The sequence below is a fragment of the Suricata suricatta genome, chromosome 9 (genome assembly GCF_006229205.1).
Source record: "Suricata suricatta isolate VVHF042 chromosome 9, meerkat_22Aug2017_6uvM2_HiC, whole genome shotgun sequence".
Lineage (NCBI taxonomy): Eukaryota > Metazoa > Chordata > Mammalia > Carnivora > Herpestidae > Suricata > Suricata suricatta.
This window is the reverse complement of record NC_043708.1, coordinates 105,799,401-105,818,939: the sequence shown is the minus strand read 5'-3', so window position 1 is coordinate 105,818,939 and position 19,539 is coordinate 105,799,401. Positions and strand designations below refer to the sequence as shown.

General features: G+C 41.7%; 1 non-coding gene across 1 annotated transcript; it reads left to right on the top strand.

The window, feature by feature from the left end:
- The first annotated feature begins 15,802 nt into the window (after window positions 1-15,802).
- LOC115303105 lies at window positions 15,803-15,909 on the top strand. The gene has a single exon (XR_003913821.1). It is a non-coding gene; the product is annotated as a U6 spliceosomal RNA (small nuclear RNA).
- The last annotated feature ends 3,630 nt before the right edge of the window (window positions 15,910-19,539 follow it).

Genomic DNA, 19,539 nt, shown 5'->3' with positions numbered 1-19,539 from the left:
GCCACATCAACCACGTATCAGGTGAAGGCTTCCCCCAGGGAGGGGGCATAACTTTGAGCAAGGCTGCTCCTATGAGCTTTGGGAAATTTCCAGAGGGTCTTCACTGTGATTATGCTTCTGGGAACTAAAATAATGAGTGTCTCAGTCCTGGACTGGGGAATATCGGGAGGGGGCCACGGTGTTCACTATCCCATGGACCGTGAGTGACTATGTGACTTGAGCTTCCAGTCCTGAATTGAGTGCTCTCTGATCCGCTGAGCCATAACAGTTGGTGTATGCAGAAACAATCTCTTATCAAATGGAAGCGGTATCCATGATATCAGGTTCAAGTAGATCTGGAAGGCGCAAGCAAGTTACATCTATCATCTCCTGCTTTGGCGCTGGTTCTCCCTCATCTCATACCTGTGTCCTTATGAGGACCTCTTGTTGCCCAGTTGATAGAGAAAGAAAGAACTTGTGCCTAGTTTATAGATGCTCTAGCTAGAAGTGGATGCTGCCATTATTACAGCCCCAGTTAGGCATGGCCCAACAGACAGTGGTGAAGGAAACCAGTAGACAATTCTATGGTTACACATTACATGTGGAAGAAGAATGACCAGAGAAATACATCTACACCAAGTTTTGGGCAGTGGCTAACACCTGGTTACAGACTTGGAAAGAAAAAGATTGTAAGATTGGTTACAAGAAATTTTGGGTAAAAGGTATGAGGAAGAACATCTGAAATAGGCATTAAGTGTGGAGGTATTTGTGTCCCAAGGAAATGCTCACTAGAGAACAACTGTTGCAGAGAAGCCTCTTAATACTAAGGTGGCCATATCAACCAAATGCAATTATGAATCTAGGTTGGACCAGCTAAGAGGAGAAACGAAAGCTGAGCACTATTTCCTAGGAAGATGGGTCAACTACCTGCCCGTTAGCAACTGTGTTATCCAGGGTGCATCAGTTTTTACTAAATAGGATACACTCTTGGTTTTCTGTATCCATCTGTCTGCCTTGCCCACCAGAGTTTTGCCAGTGTATCATCCGTGGAGTTAGAGAAAATCTCATTTATCATCACTAAGTCCCATACATTTATCTTATTACCAAAGTACTCACTTCATTGCAGTAGAAATGCATCAACAGACTCTTGACGAAATCCACTGGCTTTATCGCCCAGGCCGTCACCCAGAAGCAGGTGTTAAACAGAGAATGACTTGCTGAAGACTTTTTTTCATGTCTCCTGAGAGACAGCACCTGCAAGATTGAAATGCTGCCCTCATGGGTCTGGGAAGTGAGATGTAAAATTGGGAGTGGCCCCTCTCACTGGTATACCTGGAAGAACTCTTGTTTCCCGTTCCCAAACCTTGGGCTCTGCTGGCTTCATGATCTAGGCCCTCAAGAAAAGTATTTTTCCTTCAGGAGATTCAGTAATGGCCCCTTAAACCTGAAGTTGCATTGAACTGACAGGTTGAGAAAGGAGAACTGCACTGTGCGGGGTGATTGGTATCAATTATGAAGGGAAAATATTGTTGCCACAGCACATCCGGTGTAGGAAGACTCCTATCCGCAACCGAGGGGAGTCCCTGGGGTGTCACTTAGAATAGAGAAATAGTTACAGAATAAAAATTGCATGTCCATTACTAAAGGTCAGTTAAAGACTGAAGTTACCCAATAAAGTCATGGAATAACCAGGACTCAAGGCATTCAGGTATGAAGGAATTTTCCAGCACGTAAATAATCCCGACCAGCGAAGGCACTGAGGGCCCAGGTAACATGGAATGGGTGGTGGAATAAAATATCAACGATAAAATGATATGTTATCAGTGATGCCCCTGTGACCAGCTATAGAAATGAGAACTGAAAGATCAATACATATTTTTTGTTTGTATTAACCATTGATATCTCTTTCCCCCATCCCTCTTCCCCTGGTATTTTATATGAGGAATGTTGTTGGTGCTTAGCTTCACAATGAATTCACTAGACTGTGAGAAGCCACATCCAAACTAAACGGGGAGGACTGAACTTCGCCTGGAGATCTTGGACCCAGTGTGACTGTGATGACTTGTGGGATTTGCAAGTCCTCTCATTAGGTGGAAGGAGAACGCATGCGTAGAAGAGAAGTTGTGAGACACAGGGCGGGGGGTGAGAACGCATCCTGCATAGTAAAAGGGGTAGACTGTGCTGGGCCTTTGGTCTGTTTCCATTGGATCCGTTCCACCCAGATCCTCTTCTCCTGCTCTGCTCTGTATCTCAAAACTGGTCCCTGAAGACTGTTTCCCAGGCCCCTACATGGGTCTGGCCAATGGGAGGGTCTGGAAGGAGATATTAGTTGGGAGAAAGGGAGAATCCAAAGCCTTTACCCTACCCCTCCTCACCTCCAATGGCATCTCCAGAAGTAGCTGAACATCCTCCATAGTTCTGCTCTCTTAGGAAAGATCCGTCACGATTCTGACTTCACCATGTGACCCTGCCCCTGGGTTCCACTTCCACTGCCATTTCCCACTCTCCTTCCACTGAACAGTCGTAGTACCTTCCTGCTCTTGCTAATCTTTGGGTTATTTAATTTCCTGTTTGATTTCTCAGCTTTCCTATCACCTTTGTAACCAATTCCCTGCATTAAATTCCTTCTGTTTTAAGTTCTCATATGTAGTTTCTACTTCTTAATTAGACCCCCCCCCAGGTTAACTGTCCAAGAAGAGGCAACTGGCTAAAGAATGATAATAATCGCTATAGTTTATATTTATTAAGACCTTACTAGGGTGAAGACCCTGTGCTGGGGATTTTGTATATTAACTCATTTAATTCTCTTGATAACTCTCAAAGGTAAATCCTCTTTATCTCCATCTAATAGAGAGATGGCACAGCTTGCTTGAGGTCACACAGTCAATGGCCCAAGTGAGACTTGAACACAAGTCTGTGGAACACTAAATGCACACTCCTCATAGTCATCCATCACCATAATGCATACTGTACAAACATCAAGACAATATTTTAAAAAATAAATATATAGAAAACACCCATGATACAATGTTGTTTTTAAAAATAAGATAGAGGGGAGGGGCACCTGGGTGACTCAGTTGGTTAAGCATCTGACTTCGGCTCAGGTTATGATCTTGCAGTTCCTGAGTTCAAGCCCCAAGCTGGACTCTGTGCTGACAGCTCAGAGCCTGGAGCCTGCTTTGGAGCCTTTGTCTCCCTCTCTCTCTGCCCCTCCCCTGCTCATGCTCTGTCTCTCTCTGTCTCAAAGATAAATAAACCTAAAACAAACAAACAAACAAACCATTTTCAAAAATAAGATAGAGTCACCTGGGTGACTCAGTCAGAAAGAGCATGTGACACTCAATCTCAGGGATATGAGTTTGAGCCCACACTGAGTGTAGAGATAACCAAAAAAAAAAAAAAAACCCTTTAAAAACAATAGCTCATTATATACAATCCTAAGAGGGTTTTAAATTAAAAAATTTTTTTAAGTTTATTTATTTATTTTGAGAGAGAGAGCAAGTGGGGTAGGGGCAGGGAGAGAAAGGAAGGAGAGAATCCCAGGCAGGCTCTGAGCTGTCAGTACAGAGCCTGACTCGGGGCTTGAACTCACGAACCATGAGATCATGACCCGAACCAAAATTGAGTCAGATGCTTAACTTGACTGAGCCACCCAGGCACCCCCTAAGAGGCTTTTAAAATCTAATGTATATTTATCTCACAAATGATACTGGATAGGGGCACCTGGGTGACTCACTCAGTTACACGTCTGACTTCAGCTCAGGTCATGATCTCGAGCTTGGAGAGTTTGAGCCCCACGTCAAGGCTCTGTGCTGACACCTCAGATCCAGGAACCCGCTTCAGATACTGTCTCCCTCTCTCTCTGCCCCTACCCCACTCTTGCTCTGTCTCTCAAAAATGTAGTAACGTTAAAAAAAATTTGTTAAAGAAATTAATGATACTGTATAGGTCAAAAATAATCTATTTCTGGGTGGTAGAATTATAGCCCATGTTTATTCTCTGTGTGTGCACCTATATGCTTTTCTGAATTGTTCCCATTTTTAAAAAATGATGTGTATGATCATGTATCCAACAGAATTGAGTGTGACACCTCTAAGACTTCATCAAAGACTCAGATTCCCACTCCCTTGTGGGTCCAGCAGCCTTGGTAGACCACCCTAGGGTCTTGCCATTCTCCTACCAGCAGTGGGAAAGAGGAAGGGAATTCCATCCTGTTGAAGGGGACTCCCCAGAAATGCCATATAATTCTGTTTCCATTGCATTGGTCAGAAGTTAGTCATAGGGTCACCTGAGGCTACAAAGGAGATAGTAAATGTAGCCATTCAGCTGAGCACCAGCATGGGGTCTGTTAGCAAGGAATGGATACGCAGGCAGCTGTCAGTCTCTTCCACAAACCCTTATAATCAATATAAAGTAAAAATAAATTATGTTGGTTGAATTGCTTGATTCTACTACATGGTATCTAACTAACTAGGTACGATTTATCTTCAGATAGACATGTTTGACCCACTGGCCTTTACACAGGGTATAGTATATGGGGAAGTGATTTTTTTTTAACTTTTATTTATTTCTGAGACAGAGACAGAGAATGAATGGAGAAGGAGCAGAGAGAGAGAGAGAGGGAGACGCAGAATCTCAGGCAGGCTCCAGCACAGAGCCCGATACGGGGCTCCAACCCACGAACTCTGAGATCATGACTAAGCCGAAGTTGGACGCATATCCGACTGAGCCTCCCAGGCGCCCCTGAAGTGATATTTTAGAATAAAAATTAATTTTGGAATAATTTTAGACTTAACAGGAAAGTTGTAAATATAGTTCAGATAATTCCTTGTTTATCTAGTTTAATTTTCTTCAAATATTATCTTCTTAATTACCTTGGTGCATTTGTCAGAACTGGAAAGGCTGCATCACCATTAAGGAAACTCCAGATTTTATTAGATTTCCCCAGCTTTTCCATTAGTGTCTTTTCTGTTCCGGGATCCAGTCCAGCATCCCACGTCGCATTTAGTTATCACGTCTCCTTAGTCTCCTCTGATCTGGGATAGTTTCTCGAGTCTGTTTGTTTGTTCTCGAATAACCTTGACAGTTTTGAAGAGTACAGGTCAGGTACTTGTGGACTGTCCCACAGTCTGGGTTTGCCGGATGCTTTCTCATGGTTAGACTGGGGATACAGGCTTTGGGGTGAAGCCCAGGGGTGAATGTCTTACTCATCACATCTTCCTAGGAGGTACCTGATTATCCACATGGCATCACTGATGATGTTAACCTTCATCGCTTGATTGAGGTGGTGCTTGCAAGGCTCCCAATACTGTAAGATTATTATTTTTTCCACTCCTGTACTCTACTCTTTGGAACTGAGTCACTAAGTGCAGGCCATAGTTGGTGTAGGAGGTGGGTATCTACACATATTATTTGGGATTCTTCTTTACAGAGTCTCAGGCAGGCTCCGGGCCCTGAGCTGTCAGCACAGAAGTTGCCTCTTCTCAGTAGAGGAGTACATTTTTGAGGCTCAAAATGCATTGCTTTTGCTTCAAGACAATGAGCAAATGATGGGAATATCTTATAGGCACTTTGGGGAAGAAGTGACCTACGAGTTCAAGTTAAATACAGTTTGTCTGGTTAAATAAATACCTGGAGATCACGTTAATGATTATTTTTAGAAAGGACAAAAAGCTGGTTTGCAGACTATCAAACTCTCTCAGTGTTTGGCTTGCTGAGTTTGAGGTGGGTGGGGATGTGCAGTGGACATCTGGATATTCTGATGGGGGTCCTGGGGAGAGGCAGGAGTTTCAGAGACAGGTTAGGAAACCCCCTGGGGTGGGTGGTGGGGATCAGGAAGATCTCAAGGGTGCTGAAGGTCTTTAGAAAAGAGCATGAAGGTAAAATGGAGAGGCTGAAGGAAAAAAGGAAAGAATACAAGGGTTCCCCGCACACACACACTCTACTGGCAGACGCAGGGCAGGCGAAGGCACGCCCCTCCATCACACTACGGAGCAAGACCACATTTATTGGCAGGAATGAAGCATGGATGGATGGAAATCAGTCTGCACCCAATCTCAACCCAAATGTGCTATAAAAAAAAAAAAAAAGGAGTTCTTAATGGCTATGCTGATGGATTACACTGAGCATGACTTCTTTCTATCTCCCTGAATCCTTGTGGTAAGATCTCCATGAAAGATTAAAACCGAGGAAAGATAGATGTCTTTTTCTTAACTTTAAAAAGCTCAGGTATATGTTTGTTCTGATTATACATTACTTCTGTTCAACATAGAAAATAAATAAAATTCAGCAAGTAGTAAAACTTACTCCTGATCCCAGCTCACAAAATAATTAGCTACAACTAAAAGTTTTCCATATGACCACAGACACACACACACACACACACACACACACACACACACACACACATAAATATAATATATTTACATGGTGGAAAAATGAGAAATGATAGATAATTCTGTATAAAAATTAAAGTCAAATACATAGCCTCCTGGAGGTTTTTATTAATTTAAAAAACATTTCTTTAATTTTTATTTTTAGAAAGAGAGCAAGCAAGCAAGTGGGGGAGAACGACAGGGGAGGGGGAGAGAGAGGGAGAGAGAGAGAGAGGCAGAGAGACAGAGAGAGAGAGAGAATCTTAAGCAGGCTTCATGCTCAGCACAGAGCCTCACAAAAGACTCCATCCCACAACCCTGGGATCATGACTTGACCTGAAACCAAGAGTCAGATGCTACCCAGATGCCCCATTCACCTAGAGGTTTTGTTTTTTTAAGTTTATTTATTTGAAAGAGGGAGAGAGTAGGGGAGGGGCAGAGAGAGAGAGAAAACCCCAAGCAAGTTCCAAGCTGTCAGCTAGTGCCAGACATAGGGCTTGATCTCACAACCATGAGATCATGACCTGAGCCAGAATCAAGAGTTAGATGCTCCACCAACTGAGCCACCCAGGAGGCACAGCTCCTGGAGGTTTTTTTTAATACCTATGTTTACATATCTCTTTTTTTTAAACAAGAACTGGAATCATACTGTACACATTGATCTATAATTCTCCTCTGAAAATACGTTATCATCAATCATCCTTATTAGCATCATGAACATTGCTGTTTATTGAAACATATACTTCTAGGGAAGTACCATAATCCCCATTTTATAGATTAAGAAATTGAGGATGACAGACATTAAATAAATTATGGTCTGCAGCAATTGTAACCAAGTCATAGAATTCAAATCTATGTACTTAATCTATGTCATTAAATCCCCACTTAGAATACTGTTTTAAAGTTAATTGTTTAATTTATTAAAGTTACAAACATAAAATCCTGGTTCAATTTACAATGTAAATCATTCTCTTATTGTCCTTATAAATGCAGAAAAATTAAATAATTATTAATATGGAGCTTGTATGGATTTTGGTGCCTCTTATAAATGTAATTAAATGCTTTAATTATTTCAAATTAAAATTTGAAATTCAATATAGTCAGTTTCCTTTTAAAGTATTTCAATATCTGACTTGCAGAGAAACCCTCCAAAGTACCTAAGTAATATTTGTAAATTCAATCAATTAAATATAAATATGAGTTCAAAATGCCTTTAATTTTTCCCATACTGCTTATAAAATAAATGAGATTTAAACATTAAATGACAAGCTTAAACCAATGATTCAATTACAGTTTATAAGTTAGAATTGCAAATCCAGCATGCTAAATTCTATCAAACAGTACAAACTCCTGGCACGCCTGAGTGGCTCAGGCAGTCAAGCATCTGACTCCAGCTCAGGTCATGATCTCACGGTCCATAAGTTCAAGCCCCACATCGGGCTCCATGCTGACAGCTCAGAGCCTGGAGCCTTCTTTGGATTCTGTGTCTCCCCCTCTTTCTGCTCCACCCCTGCTCACATTCTGTCTCTATCTCTCTCAAAAATAAATAAACATTAAAAAAAAAACAGTACAAACTCCTAAAGTACCAGACAGAAATGAATTCACTAAGACATAAATATTAACACTGCTTGTTTGGTTTATCTCCTCATCTTTATAGTTAGTACTAAACATCCTTGAATCAAAACATATTTATCCAGTTCCATTTCATGTAATGGGATAGTGGCCTGTATTAGATTAACACTCTTGACAATAACAATTATAAATCCTGGACTAAATATAAAAAACAACTGTGTGAAGGCACTGGAGAGCAACCCAAAGTAAGGAGAAATGGGAAGTATACTGTCCTTGAAAAAGGGAATCTCACTCAGTGAGGTCCACAATTAATCAGATTTTCCCCTGGAGGCAGTTCCAGTTCTGGAAGTGATCCAGACAGACACAATGGAAATTGAAGGAGTGGGGAGTCCCAGAAAGAAAAAGAAAAGCCACAAAAGAAAAAGATATCAATTTTTCATAAAAATTTCTCTTAAATCCTTGACTGATCCTAAGGTATGTATGTATGTAAGAAAGCTCCAAGAAACTCAGCAAAAAGAAGGAGGCTCGGGGCGCCGGGACGGCTCAGTTGGTTGGGTGTCTGACTTCGGCTCAGGTCAGGATCTCACAGTTCCTGGGTTCTAGACCCACATGGGGTTTTGCTCTGACAGCATAGAGTGTGGTTCAGATTCTCAGTCTGTCTCTCTCTCTCTCTCTCTTCCCCTCACTCCCTCCCTCTCTCTCTCCCTCTCTCTCTCTGTCAAAAATAAATACACATTTTTTTTTAAAAAAAAAGAGGAGGCTAAGGAACTGAGCTGAGATTCTAGCAGTTGCCTAGGACTCAGAGTTTAAGTTTGGCATCGAAGTCCAACCAAAAGAGAGGAGTTTGGTAAATAGCTTGGGCTTTCCACTGACAAAATAGAAGGGCCACACTTCATGAGTAAAGGCCACATCTGAGGACCACAGGCCATACTGAATATAGCTACCCTAACAAAGGCCAAAACGAATCCCCCAATAATCAAGGTAATTTGCTAGTAATTTAACTGCTGACATGGCAGAACACAATACTCTTTACAAGAAGATCACTCAACCCAGAGTTTCTACAGCATATTATTCACAATGCCCAATATGCAATAAGAAAATTATTAAACATGCAAAGAAGCAAAAAATGTGACCTGTAATTAAGAGGTCAGTAGAAGCAGACCCACAGGTGACTCATATGTGGGAATTGGCTGAAAAGGACCTTGAAATTGGTATGATAAGTATGATAGAGAACCGATAAGGAAACATGGGCAAAAGGGGGAACAGATAGGGAATTTCAGTGGAGAAATGAGAAAATTGTTTTTAAAGAATCAGAAATTCCAGGATTATAGAAACTCCAGATGCATAACCCAAATGTAATCATGAGAAAATACCAAAATATCCTTCAGCAATGACAAGACATTCTCAGATGAAGGACGACTGAAAGAAGTTGTTACCAGAAGAGTGACCCTAAAAATACTAGATAAAGGAAGTACTTGGGACGCCTGGGTGGCTCAGTCGGTTAAGCGTCTGACTCTTGGTTTATGATCTCAGTTTTGTGAGTTTGAGCCCCAGGTCGGCTCTGCACTGACAACTCAGAGCCTATTTGGGATGCTCTGTCTCCCTCTCTCTCTGCCCCTCTCCTGCTCACTCTCACTCTCTCTCTCTCTCTCTCTCTCTCTCTCTCTCAAAATAAATAAATAAACTAAAAAAAAAAGTTCCTCAACAGGAAGGAAATGATAAAAGGAGCAAATTTGAAACATAAGCAGTTGAAAAAGAATAACAAAAAAAATTTGAATGTTGGTAAGTATAATAGACTTTCCTTCTCTTGCGTTTTCAAAATTATGTTTGATGGTTGAAGCAAAAATTAAAGTGCTGTGTGGTGTGGTTCTCAATGTATGTGAGTGAATATTTATGACTATGATATGGATGAGGCTGGAGAGACCTAAATGCTCCTACGCATCGCTCAAAATGATAATATCTTGAGACTAATGGTCTTCGTCTGCTTGCGCCACTATCGGAGAATACCCCAGACTGTGTTCAAACAGTGGAAGTTTATTTTCTCACGGCTCTGGAGGCTGGGCAACCGGGATCAGGGTCCCAGTTGATTCAGTTCCTGGTGAAAGCTCCCTCCCTGCTACATGCTCACACGGCCTCTTCTTTGCGCTCTCATGGAAAACCGGACGGAGATCTCTTCTTAGAAGACCACCAGTGCTCTCCAGCTGGGGCGGAACCCCATGACCTCATTTAACTCTGATGACCTCCTTCAGACCCTATCTCCAAATACAGTCTTATTGGAGGTGAAGGGCTTCAATATGTGAATTTGGGGGAACACAATTCAGCCCACAGCACTAGTAAACTAGTTATACATGTATAATATAATACCTAGAGCAACCACTGAAAAATATATGATACCTTCAAAAACATTATCAATACAAAGAAGACATACAAATATCCAAAGGTATATGAAAAGATGCCTAACGTCACTAACAATGATGGAAATGAAAATCAAAATAACAAAGAGATATCCCTTCACACCTATTAGAATGGCTAGTACTGGGGTGCCTGGGAGGCTCAGTCAGTTAAGTATCCAACTCTTGATTTCAGGTCAGGTCATGATCTCACAGTTCGTTGAGTCTGAGCCCCGCATGGGACTCCGCACTGACAACAGGAGCCGGATTGGGATTCTCTCTCTCTCCCTCTCTCTCCTTCCCCCACCCCTCCCTTGCATGCACTTTCTCTCTTTCTCTCTCAAAAATAAACATGTAAAAAAAGAGAATGGCTATTATCACAACACACACACCCTCTAAAACAAATGTAAAGAATCACATGTTTTGTGTTTTGAAAAAGGTCATATTTGTTATGCATAAACATTTAAAATATGCTCTAATTTTTGTTAACTCCAGCTTGAAATGTCTATATTTTATAGTACAGACTTGATGAAAGGAAGAAATGGGCTGTGTACTGAGAACAGCAGTTTCCACTGGCGCTTGAGCGCTTCAGGGTACAGAGAGCCCTGATCTGATAGGATGGCTGGCTTCGTGTTCTTTGTAGAGAGGGACAGAATGCATCTAATTTCCTCTAGCACCTGAATAGGGAATTGCTCTAGAAGGGTGGCGGTCTGCCCACACTCCACTCTTTCCCCTCCCCTGAAATGATGCAGGGAACCTAGTGTAGTGACTTACCACCTCGAAGGAACATGTAATGAAAAGCAAAACAAACAAACAAACAAACAAAAACAAAAAAAAAAAAACAAAGGTAGACACCTGCTTCTAGCTAGGACAGAGTAGCTGGTATCAGATTTATATTGCGGAGAAGTGCTATGAAAACCACATTTTTAAAAAAGCTGCTTTTTGGGGCACCCGGGTGGCTCAGTTGGTTAAGCATCTGATTCCTGATTTTGGCTCAGGTCAAACACCCCCCACCCCCGCCACTGTTCCACAGCACGGAGCCTGCTTGGGATTCTCTCTGCCCCTCTCCAATGCGTGCATGTGCATGTGCGTTCTCTCTCTCCCTCTCTCAGAATAAATAAGTGTTATAAATAAATAAATAAAATTTTTAAAAGCTGCTTTTTTGACTGCATTGGAGAGGGAACAAGGCCGCTGGTGCTGAAGAACAATACCCTAAAGCCAAGAGAAGCACAGTGATTGTGATCGACATTTTCAGTGGCGTTCCTCTTCGAGGTGCGTTACCAGTTCACGGTTCTGGCAACAGAGACTGCAAAGCAGCAGCCTAGATCCGGCGGCAAGTTTACCAGGCTCTGGAGGCGAGAGTTGGCGTCCACGGCTATCGTAAGTAGACAGAATTTGAGGAGTGAAGACCCCAGGAAAAAAAGGGAAATACAAAGGAGTGAGCCTGAAATTCTATTTATAATCCTATCTCCAGACATTTGTTGACCCCGAAGTTGAACTCATGAGACTCTGAGAAAATTAAGAGGAAGCTGCTAAGGGGCTATAGAGCTAAGCAGAGATTTTTGGCAATCTCGCATTTATGGGGAGACAAATATGGGAATTTAAAGTCCACCAAGGTAAAAACCCAGGCCCTCCCACTGAGACTCATGGATGGTCACTGCTCCAGCGGTGGACATAGATCAGCTTCACCCCGACAGATCTTTGCTCTGTCCAAAAGTAGCCACGAGTCTCCCACATACTTTTTTCCAGTGTAAGAATTATGCACCTGGGCATCTGTAAACTGCGGAGAAGGCTTCCGGTTCTATAGCTGAGTGCCCACGGCAGCCCCGGGCAGGTGCTGAGGCAAGTAGGAGGCAGCAATGTGCAGGACATGGCGATCCGGCCCTGCGGGCTCACAGGCGAGGTAAGACACCCTTGGGGACGATCACGAGGTAGGGAATGGCAGTGGACCACAAGCAACTCGATGTGGTCACGAGGGCTGAGGGTAGCTTGCTGGCAGGTGGGACAGCAAAGCTTGCTTGAAAGACTTGAAATTTATGCCAGGCAGGGAAAGGTGGCTAGGACTTAACTTGCCAGATAGAAGGAAGGGGGAGCACGTCCTACCCAAGGCGAGCACGTCCTATCAGGGGCGAGCGTGGGTCAGTCACTGAGGGAAGGTGGGTGGCATTCAAGGTGGGGAGATGGGGTCAGGCCAGATAACAGAAACCTTCCATCCAGGATGGCCCAGACACAATAAGGCGGGGCTGCTGTACCTACAGGGGCATCTGTGTGTGAGGCAGGGACGTGGAGGAGGAGGAAGGATCTGGGGGTGTCTGTGAGGCGCGGTCAGAACAACGTCCTGAGCAGAGCAAACAGAGAAACGGCCTCAGCCCAGGTGCTGGTGCATTAAGGTCTGGGTGGTGGGAACCTAAGAGAAAACTAACTAAGGCTGGTTTGAAGGGACAATTGGGAACATTTATGTCCCTTGCAATCAGATACTCACTGTAAACTGCATTATAAGCTAATTTAGTGTTTAATGATTTTGAATGTGTATGTATAAAATTGGAGGTTCTTTTCTCCACCCAACTGTCATCTCCATTCTTTTACCCTACATGCAAAAATATCTATCATGTGGTTGGTTAACAGAATTTTTCAGCTTATTCTTTTTCATCCCTGAAAAATATTCTAGTGCCAAATCAAATCAAACGTTTATAATTAGAAAAAATTTTGTATTTGATACTGTTTATCCGTAGCACATAAAACCAGTTCTATTTATGGGGCGCCTGGGTGCTCAGTCCATTGAGCATCCAACTTCGCTCAGGTCATGATCTCAGGGTTCATGAGTTCGAGCCCTGCTTACGGCTCTGTGCTAGCAGCTCGGAGCCTGGAGCCTGCTTTGGATTCTGCGTCTCCCTCTCTCTTTGCCCCTGCCCCACTCATGCTCTGTCTCTCTCTGTCTCGAAAATAGATAAACACTAAAAAAAAATTTTTTTAACCAAAAACAAGAAACCAGTTCTATTTAGACTCGGTACTTCAGTATTTATACTCTACTCCTGTACTGTCCAACTTATAAGCCAACTTATAGTGTATGAAATGTGGTCAGTCCAAATTGAAATGCGCTAGAAGTGTAAATTATATACTGATTTCAAAGACAATACAATAAAACAATGTAAAATGTCTTTTTAATTTTTATAGTGTTTACTTATTGAAATGATGTTTTGAATGTATTGGGTTAAGTAAAATATATTGTTAAAGTGAATTTTGCCTACCTCTTTTTACTATTTAAAAAAAATTACTATTAAAAAAAGTAAAATTATACATGCGTTCACATTTGTAGCTCACATATTTCTATTGGGCAGTGCTATTTTAAAAAAATTTTTTAAATGTCTTTATTATTTTATTGTGAGAGACAGAGAGTGAGCGGGGGAGAGGCAGAGAGAGAGGGAGAAACAGACTCCGAAGCAGGCTCCAGGCTCTGAGCTGTCAGCACAGAACCTGATGCAGGGCTCGAACCAAGAGCTGTGAGATCATGACCTGAGCTGAAGTCAGACGCTTAACTACTGAACCACCCAGGTGCTCCTAGGCAGTGCTATTTTAAAAGCTTCGTTTGTCTAGAAATATTATGTATGGAGTGGCCCATTCTGCAGTTAGTGACATTAACAGGTGGAAAGGGTTTGCATGCCCAGTGAAATGAAAAGTTGTTCTATGCATTTCTATTTTCTTCCATGCTGAATCTGTGATTTAGTGATAAATCATATAAATATCTTGAAGCACATGCCGTATTCTATGCTTTCAAGGACAGCCATTTCTATGATTATGATTTCTTTTCCCATAGGGGAGGGAATATGAAAGAGATTTGTGACAAAAATTTCCACTCATTAACAAGTTTTAATAATAAATATTTTAGATGATCACTAAAGCATGATAATGTGCCTGCCTAATTTTAGCACCAATTTACAAAATCTACATGCCACCAGCAGTAGGCCCTTACTGAACAGGTGTGATGTTTTGTTCCTGTTACTATTGTAGATTAGGTCTCTTAAGTGTCTTTTTAAATTTATTTTTGAGAGAGAGTGAGCAGGGGAGGGCCACGAGAGGGGGACAGAGGATCCCTGAGCTGAAGTCAGCCTCTTAACTGACTGAGCCACCCAGGCACCCCTCGGTTTTGTTTGTTTGTTTGTTTGTTTGTTTTTTGTAAATTTTATTTATTTATTTTGAGAGAGAGAGGGGCAGCGTGATTCAGGGAGAAACACAGAGAAAGGGAGAGAATCCCAAACAGGCGCTGCACTGACAGCGTGGAGCCTGATGCTGTGCTATGAGGTCATGACCTGAGCCCAAACCAAGAGTCAGGACTCAACCAACTGAGCACCCCCCCCCCAGTTGTCCCCCGGTGAGCCTTGTAAGTGTCTTTTAATCTACAGCCGTCCCCTCGCTGCTGTTGCTCCTCCCCCCCTCTTTTTTATGTCCTTGTTTTTGAAGGTTTTAGGTCAGCTATCTTAGAGAATAGTTCCACTATCCCCTGAAATCCTGGAAAATGAAGATCAGGTCTAGAGAAGCCTGATTATGTTCAGGCCACACATTTTAGTAAGAATAATAGTTAATAGTTGATGTTGTATACTTACTACTGCATTATATTCGGAAGCACATATGTCAAGTTTTTCTACCATTTGTGATGTTTAAATTGATCACATATTTCTCCATTGCAAAGGTGTGTGTTTCCATTTGCAATTAAAAATAATCTGGGAGATGATTCTATGTGAATATTCAGTTTCCTAATCATTGCTCACTTAATGGTTGTAGCGCCTATTACCAAACCCTTGCTTGAACCAATTATTTCGTTAAGAGTTGCAAAATGGTGATTTCCAAATTCTCTAATTCCTTTTACATCTATTAGCTGGGACTCTTCTATAAAGAATCTCTCTTGGGGCGCCTGGGTGGCTCAGTTGGTTAAGCACCAACTTTGACTCAGGTCATGATCTCATGGTTCGTGGGTTCAAGCTCCACATCGGGCTCTGTGCTGACAGCTAGCTCAGAGCCTGGAGTTTGCTACCAATTCTGTGTGTGTGTGTGTGTCTTTCTCTCTCTGACCCTCCCCTGCTCATACTGTTTCTCAAAAATAAATAAAAAAGCATTAAAAAAATTAAAAAAATAATCTCCTTTTTATTACCATGAATTCATGGATTGTTATTTATTCCATATTTTACAATCAAATGTAGTCATTGCTCATTTTGATGCTCAAGTCATCCCAAATTTGGCCAGTGTCCCTTAGCCAGGCCCCATCCCGGTGTAAGCATTTCCTTGCTTAATACCCCAGGCACACCTTGTACACACAGATCCAGTGTTTTTTAGTGAAGAAACATAGTTAGAAGCCAAGATCTGGACATTAGGTATGCTCAATGCCCAAGGTCTCTCAATGAGTGTTTTTTTAAATTGAGATATAATTTACATACCATAAAATTACCCTTTAAAAAGTGAATAATTCAAAATACAAATCAAATTGCACAATAGGTGCTCACTTCAGCAGCACATGTACTAAAACTGGAACAATACAGAGAAGATTCGCATGGCCCCTGCATGAGGATGACATGCAAATTTGTGAACTCTAAAAAAAAAAAAAAAGAAAGAAATCCACAATGAGATACCATTTCACATCCACTAAGATGGCTACCATAAGAGGGGCACATGCTTGACCGGTGGCTCAGTCGGTTAAGCGTCCGACTTCAGCTCGGGTCATGGTCTTGTCATTCTCAGGAACATTCTCAAGCCCTCATCAGGCTCTGTGCTGACGGCTCAGAGCCTGGAGCCTGCTTCTCCCTCTCTCTCTGCCCCTCCCCCACTCATGCTCTGTCTCTGAAAAATGAATAAACCTTAAAAATGTTTAAAAAGAAAATGGCTATCATAAGAAAAGAAATTTAAACAGAACATAACAAAGGTACGGGAGTTTGTGGAAAAACTAGAACACTTGTGCATTGCTGGTGGGAATGTGAAATGGTGCAGCCACTATGGAAAACAGTATCGAAATTCCTCAAAAAATTAAAAAAAAAAAGAGCCTCCCTATGACCAAGCAATTCCAGTCTTAGGTATAGACTCCTAAGTATTGAAAGCAGGGTCTTGGGGGGAAAAAAAGGATTTTGAACAACTGTGTTCATTGTAGCATTATTCACAAAAGCCAAAAAAGGAAAGAAACCTAAGTGTTTGTCAACAGATGAATTGATAAACATAATATTATCTTGCCTTGAAAAGGAAGGATATTCTGACACATGCTCAAGGATGGATGAAACTTGACATGATGCTCAGTGAAATAAACCAGTCACAAGAAGATAAATACAGTATGAGTCCATTTACACTGAGCCTAGAGAAGTCAAGCTCAAGACTGGGAGAGGAGAGAATGGAGAGTTACTGTTTAATGAATACAGAGTTTCAGTTTTGCAAAATGAAAAGAGTTCTGGAAACGGATGGTAGTGAGTATTGCTGAACGATAGAAATGTACCTAACGCCACTGAACCATACACTTAAATGTCATTGAAATGATATATTTTATGTTATGTATCTTTTACAAGTTTTTAAAACCCCATGGTTTTTAGTGTGCTCACAGAGTCATACAGCTGTTGCCACTTCTAGTTTTAGAGCATTCTTGTCATTCCCAGAAGAAACCTGGTATTAGCAATTGCTAGCAATGACTGCCAGGCCTCACTGTCCAGTCCTCACTTCTCCTCAGCACTGAATCTACTTTCTATCTCTATACATTTCCCTGTTCTGGACATTTTATACAAATGATATAATAAAGCCTATGGCCTTGATGTCACATAGCATAATATCTTCCAAGTTCATCCATGTTGTTTTATGTATCAGTATTTCATTTCTTTTCAGGGCCAAATAATATTCCATTGTGTGGATATACCAATTTGTTTATTCATTATTGTACTCATGATATTAGTAAGTTGGTGGATATTTGGCTTGTGTATTAGTTAGTTGGTGGATATTTGGATTGTTTCCATTTTTGGCTTGTAAAAATAATGCTGCCATGAACATTGGTGTGTAAGTTTTTGTGTGAGTATATGTTTACATTGTTTTCTTTTTTTAATGTTTATTTATATTGAGAGGGAGAGAAAGACAGACTGCAAGTGGGAAAGGGGCAGAGAAAGAGGGAGACACAGAATCTGAAGCAGGCTCCAGGCTCTGAGTGGTCATCATAGAGCCTAATACAGGGCTCGAACTGATGAACCGTGAGATCATGACCTGAGCAGAAGTCAGACGCTTAACCGACTGAGTCACCCAGGTACCCCTTCTTACATTTTTCTTGACTATATACCTAGGAGTGGAGTTGCTGGGTTATATTGTCATTCTATGCTTAACCTCTTTAAAAAAAGATTTTTTTTAATTGTTAAGTAATCTCTGCACCCAATGTGGGGCTTGAACCTACAACCCTGAGATCGAGTCACATGCTCTACCGACTGAGCAAGCCAGGTGCCCCTTTATTTTTTTAAAAGATTAAAAGAAATTAAAAAATTTTTTAACATTTATTCATTTTTGTGGGGGAGAGAGAGAGAGAGAGGGTGACAGAGGACGGGTGAGGGAGGGGCAGAGACAAAGGGAGACACAGAATCTGAAGCAGGCTCCAGGCTACGAGCTGTCAGCACAGAGCCTTACACAGGGCTTGAACTCACACACTACAAGATCATGATCTGACCTAAAGTCGGATGCCTTAACCGACTGAGCCACCCAGGCGCCACTAAAAATCTTTTTGAGTAATATGCTTAGCTTTATGAGTAACTGCCCAGCGACTGCACCATTTTACATTCCTACCAGTGTATGAGGGTTTTGAATAGTTTTTTTGAGTAGTTTTATTAATGTCATTTTCTAATTTTTCTGAAAAGGATATATAAATTGGCTTAAATCATACAACTTGGTGCTTTGTTTTGCTTTGCAAATTTGTAATGCAATAAGCTGGAAATGCCTCGCATGTGAAAAAATGAGCTATTTTAATAAGAAAATATACAATACAACTTCTGTTCCCTCTAATCCAAACACCTGTGGCCTCCTCACTACTTGCCAGACTCGGACAGGTGAGTATGAGGACGATTCTCAGACTTGGTCCCTCGGGCCAGAGAGACTGTTCAGCACAGCATCCCTCCCACGCCTTTTCCGCAATGCAGAGCAGCCAGGAACTACATTTCCCAGAATGCCCCCACTTGGAGGCTGGCTTTTGCTTGGAAGGAATTCAGGGGAAATTTGGAAGGTAGAAGGGAAAGGGAATCTGTTATTCTCCAGAGCTGGTGACAGCCAGATGCTGAGCAGAAGCGAGTCTCCATCAGGCACGGTCTCGGGGAGCCCCCGCTTCAGGCTGGGACCTCCAGCGCCCACCTGTGCCTCCGCAGCAGCTGCCCCTGCTCTGCTCTTCCAGTAACCCTTCCTGCTGTATCAAACCTGTAGACCCAGAAGACGTGGACTGGCTTGTGTTTTCCTGAGCAAACCCTGAATAGTACATATGGGGCAGAGGTACCATTTAACGTTTAATATGTTTCAAATATAATGGGGAGGGGCAGGATGTGGTGTTTCTAGAGACAGTGTTTTTGCACCAACGGGGAAATTGTTTCGGAGGCAAACTGGAGTCAGCCTTGCTAGTAAAAAAAAAAAAAAAAAAAAAAAGCATTAAAAAAAGTTGTTGAAAACTCCTTGCAAGCTTTCTTTAATGGTAGAATAATAATCCATCAAACAGATATCCTATGATTTAATGAATTAGTTCCATACTGCTGGCATTTGGGCTATTGGTTAAAATTATTTTGGCAATTATGAATAATCCTGAAAAGAGCGACTCTTAAGATTATTTCCTATAGAAAGATTCTGAAAAGTGCTATTTCTGATTCAAAGAATATAAGCAGATTAAAGATTACAATACACATTGCTAGATTGGTTTCAGAAATGTAGCAATTTACACTCCTACAAGTAGTGACCAAGAATTTGTCTTTCCTGCCATGACTGCCTATGGCTGCCAGCAAATTCTAGAATGTAACAATAATGTTTGCTAATTTGATAGGTAAACTTTCAGATTTAGTTTTTATTCACTTGTTGATTAGCCATCGTGTTCGTCCTTCTCTTCCTTCCCTTCCTAATGTCTGTCCTTCCCTCTCCCCCCTTTCTCCCTTCCCCTCCCCTACCTTCCCTTCACCTCTCTCTTTTATCCTTTCCCTCTTTTTTTCTCTTTCCTTCCTTTTTTCTTTTCCTCCCTCCTTCTATTCTTCCTC